Consider the following 7,189-nt stretch of genomic DNA (forward strand, 5'->3'; position numbering starts at 1 on the left):
GAGCTTGTCAGCACCCTTGGAGATATCATCCGTGGTTGTTATCGCGAATTACATCAAACGCTAGCAGTTCAAGACATAGTTCACTGTCTCTAGCAAGTGATTCCGGTAATATCTCACTAAGAAAAGGTTCAAGACCTCATGGACACCTCTGCCTAAAATGGTATTTCCTGCGCTTTTTATGTGATTTTCGTTTTGATGGTTTTGGTATTACTGGAACTTAGGACTTAAGGGTTCACTAGTTCATGCTTTTTCACTTTGGTAAAAGGAACCTTTAGTCTCACTTGTGAGGAACTAAAGATGAAAACTCTCTATACTATATGTTTTTTTGCAATCCATAGTATGATCATGGGGTCAACACACTTTTTGTGTGAGTGAGAGAATGTAGAAAATGACTTGTATGATTTCAACACTTGCACGATCCGTCTGTCTGTTCGGTCTGTTCGGGTCGTGAGATTGGAATGTTGATTTACCAAGATCTATATGTGTTTTCATGTTTTATTGAGGTTTTCATTCATGTGGGGATTGTTGGAAACAATTTTTATATATTATTTTAAGGTTTTTAACCAAGTAAAATTAATTTATTGTTTTCTTTGTGGATGAAACTTATTAGTCCCACATTGTGGAGTTTCCATTTTTTAATAGTTTTAAGAGACTATATAAACCTTTAGTCCCACATCGGGGAGTTCCTCTTCTTAAGTTGTATTTGTCAATTATATAAACAAATTTACTACTTTTGTAAAATCTATGGGAAAAGGGTTGCTCTATATTTAGAGGGACCCCCAAGGAAAAAAATATTTTATATTGTTTTCTCAAGCGTTCGCGATTTTCCTTTATGGTTTTTGGGAGTTGTCAAGCTCAAGTTGAGCATCTACTACATATGCTAGTATTAGGTGTAGTAGGGTGTTTTATCCTGGAGATATCCGTCCTGTGAGGGCTATAGCATCACTCTTGAGTGTAGCCGGGCGCTAATGTCTTATGGGCAACGTGTTGAACACGTGACTCACTTTGTTTTTCAAAAGTTTTGCCTTGTTGCTGTTGCGAAGATTTGGAGAGCTCGTCCGTTTCATCAAATCGATCACTTCCATTACAAAGGAGCTAAGTATCAGTAACTTTTGTTTATTTGATTTTTTTTCCTTGTTTTTGATTATTGCACCCAACAAATTTTGCTTATATGCACACAGGAATTGGTGGGAGTTGATGCAACCGCGCCAACACAAAATAGAGATATAATAATCACAGCGTTGGTGCTCGGAAAAGAATATCTGTAATCTGATTTTGCATCAGGATGGAAACAACTAAGTTTGATATTAATTGTTAATCAGAGTAATTTCTCGTGGAGCCCACACACTGAAAGAAGAATCAATGTGATGAAACGACCCAGATGAGTTATGATGAAATGGAAAAATCGGTTTTCTACTAAACCCAAAATGTATTGTTGCTGATAAAAACACGAGTAAAAAGTAAAATTGAAGGGCAGGTCATTTACGACATTGCTCAACATTACAGGAAAAGTCTCCGCACTGATAATCATATTGTCTGTAACCTATTCTTGGAAATTTAGGTGCAACATGTGCAGCATACATGCAGATTCACGTTCTCAGACCATAATTGGAGCAGCAGTTGATAATGGGATCTATACGAGCATTTGCAGGCTCTAATATGTTATACTGCAGTTACCTTGGGGTCATGAAGATATTGGATAACTTCTTCCAGCACAGCTTTGGCCTCATCAACTCCCTTAACATCACTAAATTTCGTAGTGGACTTCATGCTGGGTTGGATCTCCCGACTTAATCCCATAGCTGAACGTACAACAAATCAAAGGAAGCTTTAGATTTTAACTGAACATCTTAAAAATTACTCATATTCATTGTAAAGCGTTATAATACATCCAAAGGAATACCTTTATGAATACCCCTTTCTCCATAATTGCTCCAAGAATGGGGATTGCCAGAATAATGTTGATGAGAGCATTAACATATCTTTAGATATCCCTTATTCTACTGTCACCATGTGAAAAGGTGCGCTAGCAGTTCCAAGGACAACATATTCCAGCCCCTTTGAGGCACTGAACGTACCTGAAAACATTGCACAGTTAACACAAACCATTACAAGTCTCAGATGAAACTTAAAATTACGATTGTAACCAGAAGCATAAATATTGTACGACATGTTGGTAAGTGAAACTCAATCACTAAGAAGAAAAGTCGATGCACAAACCAAAGCCGAAACCGAACCCAACATTGCATAAAAATGGGCCTTTAAATAAACTTTTAGATCTGAATGGCCACTGTTAACAAAATATGTAAACAACTATCTTCACTTGTATAGAAGAAAAGATCTGATCTACCTTCTGCTATTGTAACTGATACATAAACATAACAAGGCATATACACACCGCACCTGCAAACCTTTTAATGACTAACAATTATAGGGCTAAAGCTAGGTTGCACCAATACTTCTTGGGGGTCCCCGTATCGTGTGTCCGTACGTAAGGACACAGCTACATACGCGGACACACCCAAAATACAGCAAATTGATTAAAAGAGATAACATTAAACCTCTAATCAGTTTTAATCCAGTACAGAAATACCTAAAAGACTAAAAGAGATAACATGATTCAGAATCCAGAAATTACCATTTTGCAGGAGTGCTGTTGAGTTAGACCTTCGGCATCCTCTGGCTGATTTTCAAATAATCTTATAACCCCTTCGGCATCCTCTGGCAATGTAGCATCATTTACACCTACAGAATCACGTACTCAAGTAGATATGCCACCAGTATGTGACTCAAACCATTGACAAACACTTTGAAGGTTATCTCCTGCATAAGCAGGAACTAGTAAGAGGGCGATGAAAACAGTGTGGTGACCAGACTCATCTCCACCATCACCCTCTTAATGTGCTTGTTGATCCCCTTCACTGATATTTTCTCTGCCTTGAGATGAAGTAATACAGCAAACTTGATCAATGTCTCTGCCTTGAGGTTTCATTGATGGTTTTAGAGATAGAAATCATTTCTGTGCGTCCCAATTACCCGACGAACTTATCCAACACTTGAAAAGCCAAGTGCAGCAGAGGTGAATGATTAAACTTAGAATATTCACTCGGACGATAATCACCAGGATATCTTCTCTAAGTGCCCCAAACTCCACACCTTTGGTTGGTTCACCTGTGTAACTACACCACCTCTCTCATATACCCACGACGAATTGTATTGTCCACGTCAAGTTCTAAGGATGAGGTCTGGCATTTTTGACAACATAGGAACCAGAGAGGTTAAGGCCTTCTCAATGAAACAGAGGAGCAGAATCGCCACAATCATTAACACCACCATATTTGACTTTTGTGCAGCCAACAGTTTTCTGCATTCTTCCTCAGTAGTGCCATTTATAATAATCTGCTGCATACCTGGGTCAGAAGTTTGCATGAGAGACCGATTGAAGTTGGAATCTCTTGCTTATCCCCAGTAAGAACCCAAACTTCAATTCCTGCTTGCTGAAGGGAATCAATGGCTTCTGAAACACCTTATTGTAGCTTATCTTCAACTGCAGTCCCCCAAGAAGATTAACATTCTAAGAGAGATGCTGCTAGGCGCAACTTAGCGGATCTATCAATCAACGAAGTGCTCGCCTCTTCATAGCAGCATTGCCACTCTTCAAATTCTTCATCTGTAAGATCCTGGAAGCAAGGACAAGCGTGCGCAAACCTTCTCGAGAATGCTCTATCAAATGATTCTGAGTTGCATGCTTTATATTTCTTGATAAAAGATCTTTACGGTTGTCTGTATTATTCTCATGCTGACCGTTGAGCTATCAGCTCCCTTCACCAACACTTTTACGGCATTGTTAGGAAATTTAACAACTGACATGCTCTTGCACACATCATGACTCATGCAAACCCAATATGTTCAACCTGAATTAGAAAAAATTGCCAATCTAATAAAGATACAGGTCCCAAAACCTTGAACAATGAAATAAGATAAATACAAAGCTGCAGGGTTGGTTCTGTATCCTGTACTACCAATATTTCACTGGTCGCAAGATTCATACTTCAAAGTTCCAAATTTTGGATATCAAAAAAAGCATACTTAATAAGTGGTGACTGTACCTTAATTTCTCGCCATTGACATCAACCATGATGTGCCCAGATGTGTATCCATATGCAGAAACGGCAGAGACTAAGGCTTGCTTGTCAGGAGATTCACACTGATACTCAATAGCTCCTACATCTTCATTGCTCGTGTACCACTATCCTTTCATCTCCATCTAAGTTCTTATGCAACAACTCAACCAGCTCACTATCAAATGACTATTTCAAATTCGGGTTTCTGCTTTTGAGGGTTTGCCACTTCTGCAACAAAATATTACAAATATTGACTCAGAAGGTAAAGCCACATGGCGACTGCAATGCATGATTGATACATGCATATGCATGATTGATACATGCATACTAGAAACACCTAACGCAAGCGCAAGAATGCTGTGGCAACTAAAAATGCAGCAAATTACATGTTCATACAGAAAACACATTGATTAAGAATGCTGTTGCCTCATATCTAAAAATGGTAAATCTCAGATAAAAAAAAAAACTCATTGATTGACATGTTTATACAGTTTAGAATGTTTTCTTACCTGCAGTCGACTACAGATTTATAAGTAGTTTTTTCAAGATAAAGAATAAGCCAGTTAATAAAAGGTGATTGATAATACTATCCAACAACAACTACAAATAGAATTTATAAACATGATACCTCATATGTATATCTATCTTTAGTCCATCCAAATATAAATAAGGAGATCCATGTACCTTCAACAGATGATTCCTGCACTGAATGGTAAGTATCATGCAAGTGATACTAGTAAGGCAGGGTATCTAGCTGGTGATCATTTCTCTGAGCCGCAAGCGCCACTACCACACACATAATAAAAAGAAAAACCGACAACCACAAGGTTTCCTTGTTCATATGGCTTTCCACTTTTCCAGTCTGCTTCGTTTGAAAGGAGATGCTGCACTGTTTAACATTGCCTTCATTTCCTGTCCAGCGTCCACAGCAACACCGATTGCCAATTCTGTGTTCTTCAACTGGCAACCCCGCTGTGTTCTTCAACTGGCAACCCAGCAAAATGATGTTTGATTGGCTGAGTGGAAATTTATGCCCATCAAATCTCATGTCGGCTGGGTGCTGCTGGCATGTGATAGGCCCTCCAATACTGCCTCGTCAATAGCCATTGAAACTGCTCCGTGCATACATCAGTCTTCAAGTTCGATTCACCATCAAGATTCATTGTTTGAGTGTATGCTATCCCACCAGTATCACTTGTCCTCAAAAAAATCATGTCACGTGGAATTGTCTTGTTGGCACGTATTTTAACAACCTCATCAGCACGATTTTATCTCCACTTTTGTCATATTGCACAACAAGAGATTCCTGTTGTTCTCATTTCTGTCTGATTTGTGTCTTTGCCAATCTTCATATCCATCTTTAATAGCCGTAACACAGAGCACAAAGAACAGAAGGAAAAAGTGATACAGTTCTACCAAAAATAGCAAGAGGGTGAGCTGGTTCAGAGCAGCTAGCAACTCGATGGATTTGAATAAACAGATTCTTCGCCAGGAAAGTGATCACAGTGTACTTGCTAGTTCTAATCTCATTCCTATGAACTCGTACTTATCATTTGTTTTTCGAGGACCATTAGCATAAATCACCCCAGAATCCTCTTGAGATATATTATCTTCAAATTGCATAATTTTGTGGCTGAGATTTCTCAAGCTTTTATTGCACAAGAGAAGCTACTAAAATTTCTGAAGGTTTTGAATTTCCCTGCAGCTCCATTGCACCCCAGGTCACAAGCTGCCTTCCTTTCTGAGTAGGGCATTTCAACAGAAACTCCTGGGGAAAATGTGGAACAGCTTTCACCCCCTCCCACGGAATCTGAGTGGTGAAAGGGTTCCGAGTGACAATGTGTATCTAGAGTAGAAACCACCTGATGCTCCTTTGGTTCAAATGAATGTCTTCGAGCCTCTCCAGAATCTGCCAGCTTAAATGCAACTTGACTAGGCTTTCCCACTTCTCTTAAAGCAAGTGGTGTTTCAAATTTACCCACTTTACAACAGACTTGTGAGAGTTTTTACACGACATTTGACTTTGGTTTAACATCCAAGCTGACTTTAAGAATGGATATTGAATGATCCAAGTAAAAGAACTGTTTCAAAGTACCAAGTAAAACATGCATTTTAAAATACAAATTAAAAATGTAGCCAAAGGATCAATTTACAGAAAAGAAATGGCTGAAATAACTTTCAGGATATTTCAAGGTTGTTGTGATCAAGTTACACTAACGTCTCTAACATACGAACTAGAGAGGGAAAGGCCTTGCCAATGAATCTAAATTCAAAGAAGAAATCAAATGAAATGCATTCTACAAACTTCATTTTGTAAGGATAAATATGGAATCTAATCAAAGTAGGATTATCACCGCAATCAAAACAACATTCAAGAAGATTACTGAATAATACACAATCGAAAACCCTGATAATTGTAAACTCGTGATTAGGGTTAAAAAAGAGTAAAGAAAAGTATCGACTCAGTAACGAGAAGGGTTTAAGACATTACCGGTTGGAACTTCGGTGAAATCGCAAAGAACCAGATTCTCTAAGTAGAAGATCGAGGGTATTTGGGGTGAAATTTTAGAGAATATCTCTAGTATCTCGTCTGGTTGTGGTGGTTTCGGGTTCTGAGGAGTGAAAATGGGATTTTTTAGGGCTTTGAGATTTTGCTGTTGTGGCACATTATACAATGCAGACTTAGTCAGTCATGGAAGAATATCTTGAAATCTGCCGCTTTTATAAATGATGCTTTAGCTTTTAAACCGGGAAATGGGAGGGCCATTAGATTTTGGATGGACAAATGGACTTCAACTGAACCATTAAAAGATAGATTTTCAATTATTTATAAGGTTGTGTGTAACAAGAATGCTACTGTTGCTGAAATGGTGATTAATGGGGGATTACAGTGTTTCTTCTAGAAGAAGACTGAGTACACAAGAGCAGCTGCAGTGGAATAGTCTCTGCAATGAGCTATGACCTGTTCCAGAATTCTCAGAAGAGGCAGATGAGCTGTTTATGGAGGGAGATTTTTCAGTGCAGGAATGTTACAATATGCAGTTGGAGGACAAATCTGCATAGTT

At 38.6% G+C, this 7,189-nt stretch overlaps 1 long non-coding RNA gene across 1 annotated transcript; it reads right to left on the reverse strand.

Moving 5' to 3' along the window:
* Window positions 1–1,288: 1,288 nt before the first annotated feature.
* On the reverse strand, window positions 1,289–6,781 carry LOC113357595. Its single transcript, XR_003363713.1, has 6 exons — window positions 6,616–6,781; window positions 4,809–6,205; window positions 4,110–4,352; window positions 2,639–3,914; window positions 1,904–2,078; window positions 1,289–1,802 (listed from the first exon to the last, which is right to left on the reverse strand). It is a non-coding gene; the product is annotated as an uncharacterized LOC113357595 (long non-coding RNA).
* Between the last annotated feature and the right edge of the window lie 408 nt (window positions 6,782–7,189).

Source organism: Papaver somniferum, chromosome 3 (assembly GCF_003573695.1).
Source record: "Papaver somniferum cultivar HN1 chromosome 3, ASM357369v1, whole genome shotgun sequence".
NCBI lineage: Eukaryota > Viridiplantae > Streptophyta > Magnoliopsida > Ranunculales > Papaveraceae > Papaver > Papaver somniferum.